The 24535-nt window shown below is 37.2% G+C and overlaps 1 long non-coding RNA gene across 2 annotated transcripts in view; it reads left to right on the top strand.

Annotated features, from left to right (window-relative positions):
• The first annotated feature begins 7022 nt into the window (after nucleotides 1-7022).
• The window catches only part of LOC125182793 (uncharacterized), a 263096-nt gene continuing 245583 nt past the window's right edge, over nucleotides 7023-24535 (top strand). The window contains exon 1 of one of the 2 annotated variants that reach the window (XR_010825632.1): nucleotides 7023-7673. This is a non-coding gene — a long non-coding RNA (uncharacterized lncRNA). Of the gene's footprint in view, nucleotides 7674-7727; nucleotides 7768-24535 lie in introns of those variants that run through there. The other variant, XR_010825633.1, reaches the window with a different exon arrangement.

Raw genomic sequence — 24535 nt, 5'->3', positions numbered from 1 at the left:
GAAATCGCAGTATTACTAAATGCAGTGAAGTTCTTGCAGGTAATGATAAGTAATGATAAGCCCAGGACTTCATGCATTCTCTAAATTGGTTAAAATCACCAAAATTACCTTCCAAACAAATACATAGACAAAAGAGAGGAAAGTGATTGTTTTGTCACTTTCTTATTTTTTTTTCCTGGTTTATCCTGTTTAGAAAGATGAGTGCTTAAGGATACAGAGTCTAGGCACAAATAATGAAGTTAAGTCATATAGTAGTGTATAATATAAAGCTCTTTCATAATGTATTGCCAGACTTTAAAAATAAATAAATATATATTTTTTTGTAACCCAAACAAACTTGGTGTAACCTTTTGGGGCGGGGAAGCGGTTGTAGAAAATTCTAATCTGAAAGAAAAAAAAATCTGGTGAAATTTGAGAAGATAAATGCTTGATTTTATTCACGTATAAAATAAGACTTTCATAGTCTAAGTTAATTGATTGAAACTTTATGGTGACCTAGTAATGAAACTGTGTCTAATACATTCAGGTATGACTTTGATCGTATTTTTCTATCTACATGCGTTCCAATAAGAAAGCAGGAATGCCTCACAATCTTGCTACTATCTTTCCTTAAAAAATATCTTAAAAGTAGACTATGTGAGCCACTTGAGAGATCGCAGCCTAGAAGACTAGCCTATGATCATTTGAATCTGTAGTGTACAGAGGAAATGATTTGGATGCTTGCATATCCCAGACTTGTACACTGGTCTCTAGACCACCTTTTTTTTCTTCCCTGGGTCCTTTTCTGCCTCCTAGGTAAATCCATGTGAAAGCTCTAGCAGGCTGTTACCAGTGGTGAGTGCTTTTTAAAGTCTGAACTAAGCATGCTCTTGAACAAGGACTGCCTTTTCCTCTGATGGCACAATGTCAGTAGTAACAAAGCCCCGAATGTCTCTTAGGCCAAACCTTAGGGACCAACCTAACAAAAATAAATAAAATACAATTTCTAAATTCGCATTACATTATTCTCTCAAACTTTCAATTTTGCTTTCTCAGCCTAATTTCAGTAAAATGACTGTAGTATTTATTTTTTCATTCATTAGAGCCAATTAATAACTATGATCGAGTATCATGAAATGACAAATGTTTCCTGGGTGAGGATCAGCAAGAATAGACCAGCCTGTCTCTATCTCAGAGGGCAAGGAAATCCACTTTTTTCTATCATCAGTGACTTAGAAAAACAAGAGGAAATTGAAGTCAGAATTTTGGTCTGGCAGACAGTCTAGTCATGAATCAATAGAAAGATGAGATAAATATTAAAGAAATATTATTCAGCCTAAAACAAGAACCAGCTGCAGCTGTTGAAAGTGGTGATTTTATTCAGAAGCTTGTGTGGAAGAGTTGTGTGGTGAACAGCATGCAGCAGAAGATATATGATTCATTTCACTGTGAACCCCAAGTGCTAGGTATTTTATTACCTTACACAGGGAGTTACTTCCAGAGGTAGTAAATTTTTCATTTAAGCTTCCTTTGTTGGCTATAATCCCTTTGATTTCTTCCTTTAATTAAATCATACAAATTTTCTGGCTGTTTTTCCTTTGTTCTGTTTAACCACTCACAATCTTTTTAACAGTGATTGGTAGAGGGAAAATAAATGCCTGACAAATATACCTTGGCTGCAAAACCAAGTACGGTAAATCCTGTGACTGAAATACCAAGTTGTGCTCTGGAAGATATTTATTGCATTTAGCCACCTCAGAAGACAGATATGAATACTCTAATCTCCCTTAGAATCCCAGATTAGATACAGTAATATGATAGATACAGTGTTTGGGAATGGATTCTCTTCTACATATTGAACCTCTGCTTAGTAACTGTTCTGTCAGCTTATGCAATTTGAATGTGCCAATATTTGTGTAATCGTCTCTGGGTGGAAACTTTCTCTTGTTATATCTAGTGTACTTATCTATTGATAAGACATCTTTATTATTATTTCTCCTTCAATAATGCAATGTATATTATTGCTGCTTCTGTTCTTATCCGGTCCAAGTTTCTCTGACTTTAACAGGTACAAGGAAAAAGACAGTTAATGGTTAACTGATAACTGGTTTACTAGATAGGATGTTTTAAGATTTGCATTGATAGAAAGCTTTTTTTTTTTTGGAGCTGCAATAAGCTAACTCTTCAATGAAAACCAAAGTGTGCTTTTCATAATCAGTTCAAAAAGCTTTGCTTTTATGTTCCCAAATTATGTTTTTCTGTGATACTCCAGGAATTCAGAGTCTGTAAGACTGAACTGAGCAGAAATTACTTGTTTATCTATTAGTGAGCCTAGGATTGTGATGCTTATTAGACAAGCACTAAGCAAGGACTTCTGTAATATATTACCTATGCTCTAGTTTGAGGAATGTTGTAATTCATTAGCAACTCATTACAACTCTTGGAGCAATACCCTACAAGAACTTCCTTCTGTAACAGTGACTAAGATACAGGTTAGAAAACTTTTTTTTTTTTCCCACCCCATTCTCTGCCATAAAAGTACATTGAAATATAAAAGTACGGAATAGCTGCAACCAAACAGTAATGGATTCACAAAATCTGTGAACTAAAAAGCAAGTCTTGTACTCAACTGCTGAAGGCAGTTTAGAGTAAATAGAGAATCATAACTGCATTGCTAAAATAAATGCTTCTGGAATGTTTGCTTGTTTTGGTGTACGTGACTGAAAATTCATTGGATATCAACACATACTTTGAATACGGCTGCATCGTAGACATCTTAACGTTCAGTCTCAGAGGATCTCTGGAGATTTCTGCAGATACATCTGAAGTCTGTCAATCTATTTCAAGACTGAGATGAAGTATTTAATTTGACTTCATACCATAAAGAATTATTCAGTAGCATGAGCATAAACAGTTGATTGTGAGCTTCTTGGAAGAGCTTCTGGCTTCAGGTGCTCTTAGAAACAAAGGTTCATAGGGAATATCTTCAGAATGTCACGTGCCTACTTGAAAGAACAGAGACTGTACAAACACACAGTGCCTTTTTCAATTTTTTTCACAAAACATGTTACTTTGAACCATTTCTAAAACTATCCACAGATTTTAAACTGGTTTATATGATTTAAATTTATTATAGAAATCAGTGATTTCTATAATTTGGTAATTTAACAAATAATTATAATTAGAACCTCGTCTTTATTTAATAGTAAGGTAGTAGTGGCACTACCTCCATCATACATTGCTGTGGAACAACATGTACTTCTTAAAAAGAAAAGCTGGTGGAAAGGAACTTTAGTGATGTAGCCATGTGGTGACCAGTGATTGTTCCAGTCCTACCCTACCTTAAGGTGGCGTGAGTACAAACATACACAAACTTTCAAATGATTTCTCTTAATGATGTCGTCTTAAGGACTTCTGGGCTCTTGTGAATCTAAAGTTACAAGCACAATTCAGTTACTTAGGAGAGTTGTAGGATTGAAGGCCATTTCTCCTTGTAGCTTTGGTTTTCACCAAAGATTTTCTATAATGCATTAACCCTGACTGCATTTTTGGTCTAGTCTTTAGTTTCTTAGATGCCTATGAGATGCATAATATTATTTTTATTTTCAGTGTTAATGAATTCCCAATTTAATTCCAAATTTACATCATGTTGTTAAGCTATCTGCCCTCAAATTTCCAAACGTTAGAACTTCCTGAGGATTTACCACTTGGATGTTAGAAAGGTACATTTTTCATTTAGGCTACTCAACATTTTTTTCTTGTATTGTTGGTGCATCCTGAGGGATTTCTCTGAAACCAAGAGTGAAGGTTCCAATTTAAGATGGGATAGGGTGGTGACTGCTGGGGGGGGAGGGGGAGGGGAAGACTGGTGAAAGGAAGCCTGCCTGCAATTGGTCTAAAAACTCAATGCTCTCAACTGGCTTTGTATCATTTCTTAGCTGATGAAGTTTTATCTTGAAACTTTCTCTTGTATTTATCATTACAAAAGAGCAGTTTAAGAAAATGAAGTGGAGGAAAAGCAGATCGCTCCTTCAGACAAGAAAGTAGCCATGAAAAGCAGTTGAGGTCTAGGTATATATCAAAATTTCTAGTAAAAACTGAGCTGGAGGGAGGCTTTTAGTTAAGATATTAAAATGTTTATAGTATGTAACTTCCATTTTAATTCCATATTACATTTGAATTCCTGGGCCATTTAGTCTCTACCCTTATAATGCAAACAGTTTTAATTTCAGTGTTTCAATGAAAACACTGGGAAAAAAGTGATAAATCTCTTTTTAATTAAAAACGTCAAATCAAAACCTTGAGAAGCTTCTGAGGCTTTTACTTTATGCCTTAGATGCCTCATCTGTAACACACAGGTCAAATAATACTTGGTGTGATACTTTTTTCACCCAAACTTCTCAAAGCATTTACATTCTGATTGCTAGCAGTATTTGGAAAATTATCTCTTTATATTCAGCCCACAATGCAATTCCTTTCATTATTGGTTTAAGTGTTCTTATCATACAATGATCCTAATTGGTCTTAAATTAATTCTGCTCTCTGGTTATGAGAGAGAGCAAAAATTTATGGATTATACATTTTCGACTTCTATCCTTGTTTGCCTCTGAAATTGTAATAAAGTAAAGGATCCAGAGATGCTTTCTTGTCATGTTTGATAAAACTACAAGAGAAATTATTTCCCCTTCCAAAACAGCCCACTGCTTTTATTATGTATATTAACATGAATGCCCTTAAATCAAACAGCTTTCAAGATTAATATCTAAGATTAAATAATTTCTACTGGCATCCCTTCACTAATGACAAAAAAGGTGGTGCTGAAGAGACCATACAGTGGAGACCAGATAGCCTCTATGACTTTTTATGCAAATCTGTGTGTTTTGTACTGCAGTGAAAGAGTAGCTGGATGTTTTTGTTGCTCTTTCTCAGATAAGAGCTGGCAACACTTTAGAACTGCTTTACTACAAGTGCAAACACTTGTGTATTTATGGCCTTGTTCTTTTCTGCATTGGTTAAAAAAAAAAATAAATGAGAAGGGTTAAAATAGAAAAGTCATCCTTGGTGGATAAAACTATTCCTACAAAAGGGTTCTCTGCTGTCCACCTTATTGCATACAGTTTCTTGAGAGTAGTGTTAAGATTTTGAAAAAGCAATATATTTAACAGAATACAAGGATGCTTATTTGTTAAAACTACAGTTTCTAATGATGATAGAGCCTGTACAATATCAATTAAAGAAAGCAAATGTAGAGGAAATTGAGACTATTTATTTATGGGTCTGTTTAATGAGGGAATTGCTGCTCTTTGCAATTTCTAAAAGTAGAACATTGTTATACCGCTGAGCCAGTATCGTCTGATTTTATTGCAAATTACTGGAAACAAAATTTATTTGAAATTAGTGAGTAGTTTGAAATATCTACCATTTAACATAAAGAATACATTGAGCCAGTTATCTGTATTGTGGTGGACGTGCAGTCCTCTGGATTGTTCTGTGTCTGCATCTGTGACTGACAACACATGTGATATATTGTATTTCTATACAGAATACTCACTGTAGCCTACCTGTTGTTTTTCCTTTCCCTGTTTATCAGTCATTTCAGCAGAAACATAAGAAAATAAAAGTAGAAAAATGCTGCACATGCTCTGCATCTGTCTAGATGAAAGGAGTAATAAATACAGTGGTGGTCACTATTTTTATTAAAAGAAAAAGTCTGAGTTTTATATATATAACATATAGTTTTATCTTGGGCTGTATTTTCATTTAGAATAAAAGCTCCCTAATGCTATTCACTTCTGGTCCATATGGAAAATCATAATGCATCACTTCTCTTGATGTGTTGGTTATGCTTTTGGTAATATAGCACAGTATATAGCTTGCTCCTTTTCATCTGTTGCAGTGCTTTATGCTTATTTCATGATGGATCTGAAAAGACTTTTTTTTCCTAATTTGAGAATTTATAGGAAGGAAAATATGAAGTATATTGCTGCATCTCAAGTATCTCAGTTATTTCTTCAATGGAGATTTACGTGAACTGTAGAGACTTTTGCATCTAAGAAAACACTTGTAGAATAAACCACTTCTAATGAGCAAACAAATCCTCAACTCTCATATTTGATCCTATAACTCAGTGTAACTATTCTGTAACTAGTCTTTCTGCACCAAATAAGGTTTGTTGCAAAAATACCAATTCTTTATTTGTATGATTTCATTAATTATATATCATCTCTGAATTAAAAGTCATTAGGATTTTAAAAAAATGGTTACATTTCTCAGATAGCATTAGCTATTTATTTTTATTATCTCCCATATTTTTATTGTCTTCTGCTGCCAATGAGCTCTCTCCAGACTATCATCCCAGCAGCAATTCTGAATTTCTCCTGGCTGCTTCCTATTCTACTGAATTTTCTCTGCATAAATCCTGGACAAAGTCGTGGGAGAAATCTGTACTGGCTAGGTCATAGCAGAGCAGAAGCCCTCTAAACAAAAGGAGTAAAGGAAATCTTGCAGTTAGGTTCAAATATTGAAAAAGAGATCGTGTATAAAGTTCTCCTTTCATGTCCACTTCTGAATGTTCTGGGAAGGTAAGAAGTGCTTGTGCAAGAATGTCTCCTGCTGGTACCAGTACCTTAAGATTTTGGTCAAAGAAATAAAACCTGCATGCTCTGAAGGCATAGTTTCTTTTCTTTCTGGGTTTTGTAACATTAAATCTCTATAGAGACTGCAGTTTCTGGAGTAGAGTCATTTTGTTATCGTTAAAGCGTAGATTTTTTTTTTTTGGTGGAGGCTTTTCATCAGCTCTCTGAGAGTAGGAAAGGAAATGAGAATAATACTGACAACATGTTTTTTCCTTGAATTCTGTTACCCTAATCAGGAGTGTGTAGGGGAAAAAGGATTGGAAAGACTTTGAAAAACTTCATAAAGAAGTGTTATTATTATTATTTTTAAGATAGTTTAAGTTTAAGTTTAAGGTTTAAGTTTAAGAAGTTTTATAAATGAACATGTTGTGAGGGAATGTAGTCAGTGATATTGTTTAAGTATATTTTCTATTCATGATGAGGGATGAACAATATGCTTTAAATTCAGTGAAAAGTGGGAATGTAAATGAAGTTCTTTTGATTTAAACAATGCTTTTCCGAGGCATTTGAAGCAACGTAATTTGAAACAGGACATTGATTTAGGCAGCCTATTGAGGATATTCTGCATGGTCCTTTCTGTGCCTGCCCGGGGCGGGGGGGGGGAAGAAAATGGACGGAAGGAGATGGCAAAAGAGTGGGAGGTTGTGAGTCAGTCGCTGCCAGTCGCTCTCCCACTCCTCAGTTGCATCCCCTCCTTCCTCCTCACACCTTTCCCCTGAGCCTTTGTGGGCCCTTCCATGGGCAGCAGCTCCTTCAGGGCACATCCCCTGCTCCACCATGGCCTCTCTCCATGGGCTGCAGGTACACATTTGCCCTGGCACCTGCAGCATCCCCTTCCTCTTCCTCCTCTTGACATGATGTTGGCAGGGCCATTCCTCACATGTTTTACCTCAGCCCTGGCTGCCCTGCAGCGCATGGCCCTTCCCTCAGGGTGCCCCAGAACCTTCTGGAAGCGGCCCCGGCCTTGCCTCATGGAGCCCCATGGCCTGCACCTGGGCACGGGCACCTGGTACAGAGGCGGACAAAAATAAGCTATCGTTGTTGAAACCTTCTTAGCAGGTACTGCAGCAAATGCTGAAAAGACATACAAGTAATTGTGTAGATCATTTTGAGAGAATGGAGAGGAAAATGATCAACTCCATATTCATTTGAGGTACGTGTTGCCTGGGGCTGCCCTGCTGGTTGCAAGCGCTTCCTCACGTTTGTCGTGGATCAGAGCGTTAAGGCCCTTCTTCGCTACAAATTGGAGCTGTTTAGTAGGCAGCCTCAGGGCTGATACAACTGCGTCAGGGGCCAACTCTTAAGTGTATTAGCATTAGCAACATGAATATGTTCTTGGATTCAGTCTTAGCTCCTACATCATACCTGAGGCTATAAAGATAAATATACTGCTTAAATGTTGATAAAGTCGCTTTATTTGAGATAAATGTCTTCCAGAAAACAAAGTCTGGGGAAGGATTAATTAAGATGATAAGCTCTGTTTACATCAAGTAAAACTGAAAATCAATTGTTTGCTTTCAGATTTGATAATGGAAATATACGTTGTTTTATTTGTCAAATGGCACAATTAATTATAGGGAAGATTTTTTTTTTTCCTCTAGGACTTCTTTATTACTCTGCTTACACTGCTTACAATTAATCCTAATGGAGAGATCAGACTAAAAATTCATGGTCTCTTGTAAATTTTTATAACCTGATTATTGCTTTCATGTGCCCAATGCAATGATACCTATTTCAGGAAATAGCTTTCTAAATTTCACACAGTGGTGCATAGACCAAAATCTTTTGTTTTCCAGTGTCATTTACCTATACCAGCCCTGTCAAGGTATTCCAAATTCTAGACTTCGTGTTTCCCAGTGCTTGTTCCTCAGTCTCACTTGCTCCCAAGGAATATTGAGCTTTTCACCCTTCAAGGTTAGAGCATTGAAGTTTCAACTGCGGGACCAAGCTAATAGACACCAAACTTGTGTTAGGTGTTTATTAATGTGGTCAAAACGTGTACTGTTGCTGCTTAATCCATTATGTGTATTGCCACTTATGTATTTGATTCATGTAGACGTGTAATATGAGTTCTATCTTTTAAAGTTGAGTTCAGGATGACTGAAATACTCTGAGACGTTGCTTGCTTTTGCATTCACTTAGCTTCTTGAAATGCAAACAGCTAATGGCAGAGAAGGGACGGGGAAGAAATAGAAGGCTAATAACTTTCTTTTCATCTTCTTGTTCTACAGACCTTGATGTGTCCTTTCAGTTTATTGAAGTTGTGGTTACTTTTGCAGTTATGAAGGCTGACATTTTTTGGAATATTATAATTCAGCTGTGACACTGATGTGTTGCTAGCAATAAGTCTTGCTATATATAGCTAAGTGCTTATATAATACCTACCTCCTGTTCCCCTGAATGAGGTGGGAGGACTTTTATGAATCTTCCAATATTCGGATTTCATTTCAGTAGAAAAGATATTCTTTATTATTTTAATGGGAAATGTAACGAATTGGGATGTCTTCTTTACTAGGACGTCTGCCAGAGAGCAGCTCTAGCTTAATGTGAGTGAACAGTAATGACCGTTGCTTACTGGGGACGATGTTAGCAAAGGTTCTTAGTAGAGATATCCTTAACCAGTGCCAAGAGTTACAGCAGTGATCAGCCAAACTTAAGGAGTTAAATTAGTCAAAAGAGAGGTTGTAAACTCAGACCTACTATTATATCAAAAACACATTAAATGCAGCAAATCTTCTCTTATATATTCGCTATAATATTTCATTGTATGAAATCATGTAGGGGTTTTTCTGATTTTGTAAAGTTCTTTCTAATTCTTTGATCCAAAAGGCTTCAATTAAGTGAGTACTTAAATGATCGGAGGGATCAAGGTCAGGGCAAACTATCTACTGAAGTAATTTTAAAAAACTTAGTAGTCTCCAAGTATTTCCTATGTCATTCTCAATTTTGGCATAAGGTGTGATGAGATTCAACCCAGTAAATAAAATTAATTGTCATGGACTGGTCAAGGAACACTAACTGCTTTTTTTTTCTTGTTTTTACTGAGCTCATAATTGTAATATATGCAATATATTCAGGATGGTACAGTGATCATGCAGGTCAAGGCTGTCTACTGGGGTGAACCCAGCCTAACTTGGCCTGTGTCAGCATGTTTCCTTGCAACAGAAGTGACGGGGTGTATCTGTTGCTGGGCAGTGGGAGGAAGAGAGAGGGTCTTGGAGCTCTCAGAGTCTGTCAGTGCTGGAAAACATTTGCTGATCCCAAACTAGAACTAAACCTTAAGAGTTTTTGAGTATCTTACAGACTGAATTTACAGACTGAATTTTAAAAAAATAAATAAAGCTGCAGTTTTAGATAAAGAGATATGAAGCTATAAGATGAAGACATAAGATGCATTGTATACAAAACTGTTGCTCCCTTTTGAACATAAGTTACAGAAAACTTCAAAAGCATGGACCAAATATGCGTAGAAAAAAGTCTGAAGGCTGTAGCTGCTCTTGACTGATTCTGAAAATGTAATACTTACAAAAGACATCGAAGTTGATTAAATTACCATTTCATTTTTCCTTAGTGATGGTATTTTATATTACTATTAGTAATTTTCTGTATTTTGACAGTTAATAGCTACAGCATGAGTAAAGGTAACTTCTGTCATATTTTTTCACAACACTATACTTTGTAACTCTTCCAATATTCTCATGTGAAAAGCAGACCTACATCCATTTCTTCCACTCCCCAAAACTTCAGCCTCTTCTCCATCAGAAAGATTTTGCAGAACTATTTGAGTTATTTGAAATAAGGGTGGAAGTGAAACAATGGGAAAGAATTTGGTCTTAAAGCTAGAAAGTTCAAACTACTAGTATTACAGAGCTTTGAAAAATTTTGACCACCACCACTTTACTACTTAGTACTAGTGGAGAGTGTTTATAAAGACATGAAAATCAGGAAAAGTGTTTCTATAATCTTAGCTCTATATCTTTTAATGAAATCTATGATATAAACTCACTAGGAGATGCATTAGGACACAGTATTACTGTGCTTAAATTTCTACACTGTTACAGCATAATTGAATCATCAGACTTAAATAATGAGAATCTTGGGATATTGTGTCTCATCAAATAAATTATATCTACCAGAAAGCTATACCAGCTTACACTCAGTAAAAAAACAACAACAACAAAAAAACTAAAGTTTGAGGCTCACTATATTTTGGATAAATAATGTGAAAGAAAACATTTATTGATTTCTACCAGCCAAATGAAGACTTCAAACAGCATATCCTAGCAAGAATACTAAAACTTAGTCGCTTTTAAAATAGTTCTGTAGAACAGATCTAGAGGGGGAAAAAAAAAAAAAACCACAAACCTGCCAACAAGCTATAAATAACTATTTTGATGATGAAACCAGATCATTCAGTCTGTGATCACATCTCCTTTGTTATCTGCTGATTTTTGTTGGTTTTGTATTGTTTGGGACGAGGAGGGAGGCCTACGAGTCTGGCACAGTGTTCTCATTTTTCCTTTTATAGCATAAGTAGATTTTAATCACTTTGCATACAGCATCCAGTTCACTTAGATTTATAGAGAGAAGCCATAGAGTGAGTACAGTGTATTTTGACAGAAGAAAGTGACTTCCTACTCCCCACTGTCCTGCCCTATCTTTTTCTGACTTTACTAGCAAACAGGGACAAATATTTCTGACAATTAATGAAATTGTGTTTTTCACTGAGTTTTTGTTATTAATAGCTGCTTTACAAGAACATTTGCAATGCGGGAGTGTCTCTGTGTATAGTATTGCTTTTGCATGAGGATAACTTTGCAAATTATGCTAAATAGAAATAGCAAGAAAATTCAATAGCTCTTGAATCTATTTGATTGTAGAATTGGAAACGGAGAGGTTTTATAAAAGCCTTTGACAAAGAAAGCATATTCTGACTGGGTCTGCTGTGCTTGCCCAGAAGGTAACACTGGCCAAGGTGACTTGATTTGCATTTGCGTGTGCAGTGTTCTGCATCTGTAGACTTGTAGAGTTTCTATATAAGTCTGAGATCAAATATGAAAAGCTTTACTTTTGGGTCAAGAAGGACCACAATAAATACAGCTCTGAGCAGCTCTCTTCTGAGAGCGGTTATCTGGGAGGAATAAGTGGAAGACCACAGCTGCAGATTTTAGGGAGTCGGTTACTGTATCTGTTTTCCTTTTGAACATAAAACATGGATTAGACTCAGCAGACTGCTCTGTGTTTCAGCCAGACACTTCTCAACTAGGCAGCAGATTGGCCTCTTGTTTCCCTCTGTTGTGACTGTGGATTAGTGCTAACAGATGGGCACAGGGTGAAAGAATTGCCAAGCTTGTGTTTGAGGACTGAGCTAAAATGCCCAGATTCCTTCGTCATCCTGGCTTACAAAACGTGAGTCCCAAGCCCTCCCTTCTGAATCCAAGATGCATGCATGTTGTGAAGACACTGAATTTTATTTTAACAGTGATGATAAAAGTGGATGTTGGGTAGTGAAATTTTGATACCCCCTCCCTCTGATTTTTCTCTGTTCCAAAACTTGTGTTAAGAAAACAGTCGGCTAAAGAGAAGCTGAGGGGGTGTGTGGGGCAGAAGGGCAAAGATGTCAGCCTGGAGACACCGACGGAATGGGGCCCCATCCCTGGAGGGCTGACTGGAGGCCACCCACCAGACAGAAATGGCTGTACTTGAGCCAGTTCCTGAGGCAGGAGGCTCAGGCCTCAGGAGACCATTTCAAAAGGAAGAAATGAGGGTGTTGGGCTGTGCAGAAGGCTCTCCAGGACCTTGTTCTTCTCAGTGTCACTTGTTCCTGTTGGGGCAGCTCAGAAGTTTTACAAGGCATTAGCAGTGGCAAAACTCAAGCACGGAGGACGTGTACTCCTCGGCCAGGCAGTGACAGTCCTCATTTGTTCTGTATCTGTGGAAGCTTGGGCACTGCAGCCTCTGACCTGAAATCCTGGCGTGATTTATGGCTGTCTTCAGTTCTGGTGCTTATTACAGTGCAGACATGAGACAAATCAGTCATCCTTAAGGTTTTGTTACCTGACATTGTTTCGTTCATCCTGGCAGGGAAGAGGCTCAGTAATACTGAGCTGTCTCAAGGTGTGAAATGATGTAAATAAATAAATATATTTGTTAAACTAGTGAAGCAGGAGACGGGAGGAAAGAGGACTCTCTCTTGAAATGGCAGATGCATCTGTGTCTGGTATTCATGCTCAGTTATTACTGTTCTTATGATCTTAAATAGCATAATACCATATAAAAAAGCCAAAGATTAGAAGAATTATTAGTGCTCACTTGTAATTACAGTGAATTAGCTAGATCTTGCATACTGAGAGAGCTATCACTTGTAATAAGAGTGTACCTATTAAAGAAAAAATGAAAGTCATAACTGAGGGTATCTTTTTGAAGAATACAAATATCTACAAATACTTTATAGAATAGTAGTTCTACAATAGCTTCCCAGCTATTTGGCGGTGGATATGTGCAAATCCTCTGTATAACCTGCAGCAATAACAGCTGCTAGTGTGATTCTGAGAAATACCACAGAAAAAAAGGCCAGAAGAATAATAAGAGAACTTTTAAGAAGGATGGCAGTGATCCAGTAGTACCATCCCTCCAGGACACCATTTACCAGTAATATGTATAGTACTTAGCTGAAAATACTGTGGTTGAGATGGAATTGTATGTTGAATCCCAAATGCTTGTGTGTGTGTGTGACTTCAAAGGCCCAGATAGCTTTCTTATTCTGAGCATCAGTTGCTCCCTGAGATTCTGACTAGACTCCAGCAAATTACCACCTCAGTGCCTAACTCTTCCTCCTCGCTATTTTGTTGCAAAATAGTACTGCAGTATTATTTTGCATTTGTAATTAGCTTTTTGTGTCAGGCAGAAAAGATTATCTCTTTGGTATTTTTAATCAGTTTTTCTTATGTTTCTTTAGCAAGGGACAGCCGAGTGAAATTGCTACTGTTTTGTGTGCAGCAAGGTGCCCTGTGGTCTTCCAGTAAATTAAATCACACTAGGATTAATGCTCCCAGTCAACAAAAATCCAGTTCATCTAGCTGTGAATGTGCAGTGTGGAGTTAAAGGGCACCTTGTCCCTGCAGCACTCATTGCTTTTTCTTGAGGGGAAAAAACTCCTGGTTCTCTGAAGTCATCAGTAGAGCCATATGTAGAGCCACATATAGAAATGAAGAGATTATTTTGATGAGTTATCATTTTTATGAGCTTAACTATTGATGAGAATTACTTATAATTCAGAAACTTCAGTCAATGCTTTAAATAAATAGTAGAAAAATCCCCTAGAGGTCTTTTTATGGTCAGGGTAAATGGGAAAGATTTATAGCATCTAAGAACATATCGAACAGGAAACAATTCGGTAGAAGTGCTCAAAGGACCGTGTGCAGGGAGCAACGTGTGTTAATAGGCATAACCTTCAACTTTCAAAGGAACTATATATGCATGATGACTGAACTCTGGGAGAGAAAACAGATCTTACCAATTAATCAGAAAAAAACAAAACAAAACACCACTAAACCCAATAAGTAGCAATTCACTTAAAAATGGCTCAAACTTGTAGTCTGAAACGTTATCCAAAATTCTTCTTTTGCCTGTACAACAAACAAGTATCTGTTGGAATTCACATGAATGTGGTAGAAATTGTCCAAAAACTTTTATCAAAAACTAAGACTCGGAATATGTGTTACGTCTATTGTCCTTCAACACACTCCACATGTCCTGATTAGCAATCAAGTACAGCACAAAAACACACAGAGGAAGGTGAATTTCAGGTTTAATCAGTTTAGGGTGTTGTACACTGTATTAAAAATTTTAATTCTTTTTCCCAAGCTTGATTATCAAATGGAGAAGTACCGGTGGGCCTCATTAACTTGGTGAGCTCCCTTGTACATACATGGAAGGTCCTATGACAAGTCTGTTTTGTAAGAGCCTTTAAAATAAGCAAGAACACAACAAAATACTCCCTGGAAATTGGCGGAGAAGCTATGTAAACCAAAACAAAAGTTTTTTTTTTTGTGTGTGTTGTAGGAGACGGCTCTTGAGAGATGCCTTAAAGCCTTCTGTCAATATGGAATTTGTTGCTTATTATTGAGGAAGCTCCTGAGGAATAGGCTGACTTGCTTTGTCACAGGTAGTAGGTAGAAAGTCTTGAGAGATGTAAATCAGATTAGTTCTGCAAGCCTGTCCTTGCTTATTTAAAGCTTAACACGCATTTCTCTTCTGTTGGGAATTAGTTTGCACATGGAAATAGTCAAATAAGAAGGATAATATACTCTAATATACAGACTACAACCAGGATTTTGGCATTTCAATCCTTTGGATTTACTTGAAAACATCAGCTTTAACTCCCTTGCATTAGTTTCCCGTGCATGATATTTTTTTTTCTTTGTTGAATGCTTAGCCTGTCCATAAAATTAGGTCCAACTTATGCAAGCTCAATATTTGTGACTTTAGTGAATTGATTTACATGTGCAAACTCAAGCATATATAGGACCAGAAGAAACAGAGCTCGAGATGCGTATCTGGGGGGAAGGGAATACCAAGTATCTATTTTCAATACTGCCTGATGAGACTGACTGGCTCGAGACAAGACAGGCAATGGTACTCAAGTTAATCTGTAAACAGCTGCTCAAGCAGAAGTGCATGCTTTAAAAAAAAAATAAAAAAAAATGCAAAAATAAAAAAGCAAAAAACATTGTGAACTATGAATTCTATAGAGCTAATGTGCAATGGAATACAAGACATTAAAAAAAAAAGCTTGATTCATCAGGTTGTGTTGTGATAGTTTCAGAAATTATTAGAGGAGGATGTGTGTTCTTTTTTTTCCTAAAATAAATAAATAACAGTGGCAAGCTGCGAAGATGCTTTCAAGTCTGGAGCACTGAGTGGAACTCTAAGCAAAGGGTAACGGACAGCCTGTTGCGTCTTTTCCACCCAAAAGTCAACAGATTATGCCTGCTGTGAGAATGCCACGTTAATCTTCATTTGTTTTCCCTCATATCCAAGTCATATTTAATATAGATGGTTTACTGGATCTCTAAACTTAATTGACAAGCTTGTAAATTTATGGTGTAAGTTGTCCAAGAATGTAACACTGAAGAGAAATACGATGGTCTGCTTGGCTTTTGCCTGATATATTTGGCTGGTCCAAGGTCACCCTGGAGCTGGAACAGTGTTTTGAAAAAACAGTAAGAATTAAATGCTCTGAAGGACAGGAAATGTAAGAAACAAAGTGATAGAATAAAAAGGTTCTGCTCAGGGTTTTTCTGGTGTTCCTGAAATAGTAGGCATTGTACTGGAGAGACCATAGAGCTTTGTTACCATTCTATTAGAGAAACAAAAGCAAGTGTTCTTGTAGCTTTGTGGTTGTATTACGGTCACAAATTTTTCACAAATTTGGGAACTTCTGTGGTAGATGAGTGGAGACTCCAAGCATCTTCTAGAACAGAGCAGACTTTTCTGTTTGATGTCCTGTCTGTGTTTCTTCATAACTTTAATCAAGATGTATTTAGACAATCTGGAAAAAAGGGGTTTAAAAAGTAGGTGGCTTTTTACACACCATGCTGTATATCAAGTCCAACAGATGTAAGTCAGCTACTCGAGGAATTATTTTGGCAGCCAAAATTACTATGCAATATAGGTTCTCTGTCAGGTCACTGCTAATTTCCTAAATGCAGTGAACTTAAGACCATTGTATGTTGGAGTAGATGTTGCCACACTTCTAGCTTTTTTTTTTTTTTTCCTGGGGGTCTAGGTATTTTGAAACCCCAAAATCTTTTGGGTATCAGGTTTAAACTATTATGTGTAGGCTATAAAATACAAGATTGGCTGGCATAATGATGATGTCTGAAGAATATAAATGTCTGATTGACATAGAAGGTGGATGTAAGGAGCTGGAGGGAATGTTTACTGATTGATTGAGAATGTAATATTTACATCTTTTTTTGATTATAGTAGTCAAATACAGTATTTTCACGGGGAGCATACTGTCCTCTAGAGACTTTGGATCCCTATTCTCTAATCAGGTTGATGAGCACATTAAAATGCAGATAGAGGAAAAATCACAGAAGAGTTGATTATCTCATGTGAAGAAGCTGATAGAGGAACATAACTGCAGCACTTCTACAAAAGTTTCTTTGGGTCAATAGGAAGGAGTATCACATTTAAAGATGCAAAAGGAAAAACTATAGCATAACAAAAGTACAGCAGGTATTTTGAGAAAATTGGTTGACTGGCCTTGTCACAGCATTTCATTGCAGAACATAGGTGAGAGCTTCTGTAGAAACCTGGATGGTGTTTGCACCAGTTTTGGAATGGGAGACAAAATATTATATGCTTTAAGCTTAGCTGTTCAGTATGATAGGTGAGATAGTATGCTGTTTCTTTCACCTTTTTCCATTCTCCTCAAATTGTGAAAATAGGTTTGAATGTGATGTTTAAATGCACAAAAAGACATTTTCCAAGCGATCCAGGATTCACATAAAGAAAACAAAGTTCTTCTGAGGAAGGGCTTAAAAATTTATGAAAAGAAGTTCTCCAGCTCACACTGACTTATTTTTAAGTTCAGAGACTTAAATTTAAAACCGCCACTTTTTGATGTAGCTCACTCAACTGAAGCATTTTGTTCAGATCACAGACATCCTAGCGATCTACCGGTGAGTAGTGCTGATGTGCCCAGAGTTCCCAGTGATGACTGGAAAGACTATCTTTATTTCCTGTTAAAAACCATCAGCTTAGCTACAGGTAGGAAAATGGAACATTCTGCATTTGTGTTTTATTTAGCTGGCAATAAAGCCATTCCTGCAAATGAGAGCTGAGAGTGCTCACACGTGATATTTGCGTTTGGTCTAAGAATGTTGAAACATAACGTTCTCAGGAAAGAGTTTGACCCTTTGTATTATGGTGAGAAAATCCAATCTAATCTTCTGAAACAAGATATATTGCAGCCTCTGCCAGTCTTGCTGCGTCTCCCTCTAGCAGCAATTAGATCACTGGGTGAATGTAAGATCTCAGACTGCTGCACTTCATACGTAGTCCCTGCATTGAGTCCAGGAGTTCATGTATGACCAGTGCCTACAGAGAGTTATCTATGGAAGGATGGCAGGATCCTTCTTCCATTCCTTTGTTCACTTTCCACCTTTACAAATCTGCAGGATTTGTACAATCAGGAGCAAGTGAATGGTTGTGAGGAAAGCGTGAGCTGAAATCTGATCCTTGTCCTTTGTACATCAGATCTGCACAGAGCCCTTCCCAACCAGATGTGAGCCCCCTGCCATGCACAACAAAAGGCTGAGGGGCCACAGCCGGAGCCGAGCTGAGTCAGACCAAAGAAAGCCTGCAGAGGAGCAGCGTGCTGCCAGGTTGAACGAGCACCTCACCGGTACATTGACATGGCTTCCAGCCAGCTCAGGCCTGTGGCAGAGCCAGCTCATCCCCGTAGCAAAAGGCTACGTGTGGCACAGGCTCCTGTACCTGCAGAAATACTCCTAGCTTTCCTCATACTCTGAGCTAAGCTTACAGAGAGAGCCTCTTGAGGGACCAGCCTTGCATGCTAGGCTTGAGCAATGGTTCTAATTAAATACCTGAATAAATCTTTAACATTATGATATTAAAATTTGCCATCATGATGATTGGCTCATTTATGTAACCTGTCTGAAAGCAAATATGACTTACAATTTGCAGTGTGAGTACCAGTAACCAGCTGCTTTTAATCACTCATGCATTGAAAAGGGCATTGCACAAAAATTACTGAATACTTTCCAATATCTAAACATGTGCTATTTATTTCCAATTTCTTAAAAAGTACGGAGATTTGGTGAGTAAATTATTGTTGTTAAAAATAGAACAAATAATGACCGAAGAGCAAGAATGAACTGTCAGCATTTTGTGGAATTTCCTGACTAATGTAAGCTACAAAAAACTTTTCTTAGAAGTGAGCAAACTGGGATAGAGTTATCACGAGTAATGAGCTCAATGAGTGAGGTAAGAGAGCAGAGATTTATTGTGGGTTGATTACACAGAATATATTCATCCTGACCTTCTTGAATCATGAAAGTCTTGTGACAGCTTGCATTTCACTTGTTATCTAACTTGTTACTTTTCATCAGCTGCTCATACACTGTGTATGGGGGAAAAATAGAAAAAATGGTGAAGTTATTAGAGTCATCAACTTCTTTAATTAGTAAAGACTAAAACAACTTGGAAGTGGATGCTAGAGGATTTCAGACTATCTTTCCATCTTTCTAATGGAACGCTTTTCCTTTGAGGCGAACTCCCAATTTCCACTAGAAAGACTTCATGTCAAAATCTCCTCCTCCCCTGTGCAATTATCTATCTGCAATTGCCACACAGGCTGCTAGATTTTGTTTAAAATATTTGGCACGTTCCAACCGTAACATCCATTTTCACTGTTAGACTTGGTTTTTGACTGAGTCTTCTTGCAAAAAGATCTTAAGGAAGAATCAGTTCTCCTTTATTTTTCCTTCCTGCTCTGAGTATGGAATGACTGTTACAATGCCTTTTTTGAAAGCTCCTTTTCACTGGCACAAATGTCTGCTGGACTGATTCGTGGCTGTATAAATGTGGATTTAAACAAAACCCACAAAACAATGATGACTTGACAGCAAAAATATAGAGCTAGATTCACAGAATCACTGAAATTTAAACTGTTTAAAATTTTATTGTGTGGAAGTTGGAATGTGCATAATTGCTCCTCTGGATAAAAGAGGATTTCCTCAATTCTTTTTACTTGCTGAAGGAAAATTCACACGTGGCCATCCCTCAGTGCAGTGTCTCTACAGGTGATTGGCTGACATAATGTATGTTGGCCAGCTTACTCACTCTGGAAGCGGAGCCTGTTCTTGCAACTGGCTCAAAGCTAGAAATAAGATACCACCCTAAATGTCTCACGCTAACTTAGTAGTTGATGGGGAGAAAGGAGGGAGGGAAGTGTAATTTTTGTTACATTGTACCTAACATATATTTACCTTGATGCATTTATGAAAGTAACTTTTGGGCAAAGCTCCATTAGACTCCAAAAACTATTTGCACCAAACCTATGTTATTTGTATTGTAGTACAAACTGGATATATGAACAAAGGATACAGACATATCAGTTAATGCTTTGCAAAAAAAAACACAAAACAAACAACAACAAAAAACAACCACACAGCCGAACAACCATGATAGCAGTAGCCAGTCCCTGCCTCAAATAATTTAGAGATACTCATGTCAGCTGTGATGACTAAAACTAAGCTTTCTTTAGATCAGTTGGCTTAGAGCTGCCAGAAATGCAACAGCATATGCTACAGAGCAAATCTAGGAATACTGGTAAATATTTGGCTTTTGGCTGTGATGACTGAGTTTAACGATATTGGGAACCGGGTCTTCAATAAGCACAAGTACTGAGAAATGATAAAAGATAAAACTATGAAAGTTTATGCCACACAGCACTGGGGAGAAAGAAATGCTGTTATCCCTGCTTTACAGAATAGCAATGGATATGCAGAAATTGTTCTTGCTGCAGATGACTCAAAGAGCTGCTGTAGACGTCCAGGCAAACTTCTCTTGCTACATTCGCTCTGTGGCTACAGATTGAAAGGGCAGCTGAGGTCCCACTGAAGGTCACAGCACACACTTAGAATATTCAAAGCTTTTGAACACAATTTTTTCACCTAGCTCCTGTGGTAGCAAAACCTCAGTTGTAACTAGGTTAGGGATTTGGCTGCTCTGTGTTTGCTGTCAGGGTGAAACAATTATTGCTATCACAATGCTAAATGAGTCAGATGGAGATCAATTGTTGAACAAATTAGCAACAGTATTATCAAGAGAATAGAAAGGTCTGTGATAGTACGCTTTGTTATCATACAGCCCTAGAACAGAAGACACAGAACACATAGATCAAAATATAATTTAGATCTCAATCAAGAGCATCATTGTCATTTAGCTACATTCAGTGAGAGCAGAGAGTAGAGAATTCATCTATATTTCTTTAAGCCGAAATTGTTTTCTTCCAGTATGTGACTGGAAAGTTAGTCAAGTATATTGCTTTATTGGCATATAATTCATGTGCTGACATTATCTCTATTCTAAAAAAGTTAGTAAGCAAAAATCATTCCATAAATTATTTTTTCCTAGTAACTTTTTAGCATGGGTTATTAAAAAACTTGGATTAATCGTCCAAGAAATTGGAACCTAAATGTTCATAAACATTGATAAATGAGAGCTTTATAATTTTTCTAGTGGGGTTCCTAGAAGTATTCTTAACTACTCACGCTGCTAATGTAACAGTAAATGTTTATGATATGTTGACATGCAGAGATCGATTTAGCATCTCAGGAAACGGTCAGAAGCTGAGGCCGCCCTGTCTGTGCTTGAAACTTGACAGGTGAGGCAGGCAGTCCAAAAGTAATTAATATTTGAAGCTTCTCTCGGGGTCTTTGGGGTACAAAGGATATCTCTTCCTGAGGGAGCCTGTGATGAACTGAAGTGTCTATAGGTAAGTTTGGTTGGTTTTGAAAAGTGTGTTTTTTGTGTGTTTTAATAGAAAAAAATAAAAATGTTAGAGGTAATGAACTGACACAAACTGTTTACAAAGACATTGCACAACACTGCAGGGTGTTTGGCAGGAATCTGGAGAAGCTCCAGTGGAAACAATGGCAACTCCTGTGTTAAGTTGTGCTCCTCCTTTAACTTAAGATATGTAAATAACTTGTATCGTTGTTTGGTGCTAAGGAAGAACTACAATGCAATAGAAAAGATATTCTAATCACTACATCTAATTACGCTGAAATGAGAACTACTGAAAATTTCAAGTGGTAATTATTCTTTTTATTATATTTAATCCAATCAAAGCCAAAACTGCCACGATCATAGTTTAATATAAAGAAGTCTGATGTAGGGAATGTCTAAGAATATGGAACCTTCTGGAGCTTTGGTGCTCTAATATTTTTGTCATCTTCCTTTCACCCCAAAACACATTGGACAAGCATTTTAACTTACTCAGTGGTTAATGTTTAAAAACTCACGACTTTGTACAAGGCTTCCATATCTTGTTAAATTGGCTCTGTATTTTCTCAACTTAGTTTTATGTGACTTTATGCTAGCTGGCTTTATGCTATACACAGTCTAGGTAATTGCTTACTTGGTGCTAATATGGTTGTGAGCCAGAAAATTTGCATGTTGCTCTTACAGAAAAGGTCCTGTCTGAAATGAGGACTCGGGCTAAACATTTGTGCACACAGTTATATGCAATCATTGCCTGAAAAAGCCATCTAATTATAGTTAGTGCCTTTGCCAAACATTGTTCTAAACTATTAAAACTGCTATAAAACCACACTATAATCCAAGCTAAGCACCCCACATTCTGATAGAATCCAGCACAATAGTTTTCTGAAGTAAAACTCTAAAGGGATTAGTTTCTCTGCACACCTGAAGCAGATAAACTGCTTAAGCCTAAACCCTACACAGGACAGCCCTCCCTATGGTACAGATTTTTTCAGAAGAGACCTTATGCAACAGCTTTTCCCTGTCATTTGACTTTATGGAAAGAAAAATGCTGCAGGAATTTGAGAGCCTTTGCAAGTAGGCATTGAGTCAGCTGAGGCTCTAGCCTTGACTGAATCCATAGATTTTTCTGTGTGAAGAGTACAGTGCCTGCTACAAGGCACATATATATAATTCTGTTGAAATCTGAAAGCTGTTCTCTACAGATATCTTCAGAAATGTTACTGAGTGAGGGATGGGGCGAAGGACCATGTTCAAATACTGTCATGGGGAAACAGCTTGAAGTCTGCAACTCCTCTCATGTGGCATGGCTGCTGTTCCCAAAATTCCTGAATACTTGTCAGACTATAGGTTTTGATTTTTTTTTATCCTGTTAGCCTGGAAGTTCATGTTTTTCTTCTTGTTTTTCCTTCCTACACTACCTCAGAGCCTTAGAAGGAAAACTTCCCAAAGAACTTTTGTAGTCTTACTTCTGTTCCCACCAGTGTAGCCCTCATCTCATCAAGTGTGAGAATGATAGGTAACAAAATATTTGTCCTTCTGGTTGTGAACACGTTGGAAGATTCACAACTCTAATGGAAACGCATTCCTCACAATACTGATTTATTTTTCACTTCTTGTCAGAGGTCTTTGAAGCACAACATTGAAAGACGTGTTTCTTGTGAAGCAGCATGCTATTCCCTCTTCCCTCTCTCTTCTTTGTTTTATATCAAGGGTTTGGTACATTTATGATGATGCTTTCTTTGTGTTTTTTTGTTTGTTTTGTAAGTTCAATTGTCATATGGAAGACAAATTTTGTTGCTCAACTTTATAATAAATATCATATTTCTTTTTTGGCCAGATTTTTATAGAGCCAGGCGTATAGCTCATCTTGGCTTTCACTGATTAAAATCTGAAAGCACCACCACACTTGGTCTTGTCTTTTCCATGATTTTCCTGTTGCGGTTTGAGGTCTTTCCTCTTTGTAGCTGATGTTGCTTGCTTTAGTCACTGTGTGAGATTTATTTCAAAAACAATGAAGGTGAAGCATTTGCTTTCACGTTGTCACCTGTTGTTTAAATTCCCTTTCCCATATACTTAATTTCTGCAGGGATAGCCGGATCCTAAGGCTGTTGTGGGATCTTTGAATTCATTTGAATGTATGTATTGCAAGAGTTCCTGCTCTTAAAAGCACTGAGGAAAACAAAGGGATAATAAAGATTCTTTAATCTGTGCTTGTGAAATGAATACAACTTACTTGCTCAAGTAAGAGAATCTAATTCTATAGATTTGATTTACTCTGGGACAGCCAGTAAGTGCAGCTCTGCACTACTGGGCCCTGTTGGAAAAAGGGTGGCTTGCTTTCTCTCCTTTCAGGGAGAGAACTTCTTTCTTTGCCTTAGCTCTGGGACAGCTTTTCCCTGGGCTATTTCAGCATTCAGTGTCAGAAGAAAACAATGTTTTCTGGTTAGACTGCAGTGGAGTTCCTCTGAACTTCCTGCTGATTTGTATGCTTTGCAACGCTTGGCTTTTCAGGTTTAACATGCTTAGTACTTTTCTGTTAATTTCCTTTATAATAGGATTTTAATACATAGAAAGCAAACAATCTCTTTGGAATGTTTAAAGTCCTAATCTGTCTGTGTAAATCTCTTATTATCTAAGCATTTTCTAATGTTGATAGTAATTTTCAAAGCATTTTTTATGGCTTTCATGGGAGTTCTGATTTGCATTTGGTGTCTAGGCATGTAGCCATTTAAGTCCGTTATAATGTATTAAGTACGTGCTTATTAGCATGAGCAGTCTTGCGGTCTTTTAGTCTGGAAGGTAAGACTGTTGAAGCTCATAAAAGTGGAGAGGTATGAAGATGACTAGAGGTTTTACCAATTGCGAAACTGACCACAGTGAACATAATGGTGGCATGGTATGGAAATATTGGTAGGAATATTTCTTGTAATTTCAGTGGAAGAAAGGTGAGCGAATAAAAGACCGAAGTCAACTTCAGTGGAGTAATAAATTCAGCAACATAATTTGAACTTATTTAAATCTATTTTTCAAGGACTTTAATCAGGAATTATCACTAATGAAATCAATATTTTTCCCTATGCTTTTTGTTGTGTTGCATTTCTCTGCTGCACTCTGGACAGTGCAGGTGTCATTTTCTGTTGACTTCAACAAAATAATTACTGATATTTATGGATAAGTTCTGGTCTCTATTTTACTCCTATGTTAAATGCATATAAAAAGTCTTGCTTTTTTTTTTTTTCATGCATGTGCATGCTTTAAACACAATTGTCCCTCACACAGAATGAGTTTCAGGAGTTCAAAATTTAAAGACCTTTTGAAAGATTATCTTAGGCACTGATCTGGGAGCTGACACCACTACTTGGACCGTACAATCTCTT

This window comes from Anser cygnoides, chromosome 17 (assembly GCF_040182565.1).
Source record: "Anser cygnoides isolate HZ-2024a breed goose chromosome 17, Taihu_goose_T2T_genome, whole genome shotgun sequence".
Taxonomy (NCBI): domain Eukaryota; kingdom Metazoa; phylum Chordata; class Aves; order Anseriformes; family Anatidae; genus Anser; species Anser cygnoides.
The sequence above is the reverse complement of the archived record's forward strand: the minus strand, read 5'-3'. Positions and strand labels throughout refer to the sequence as shown.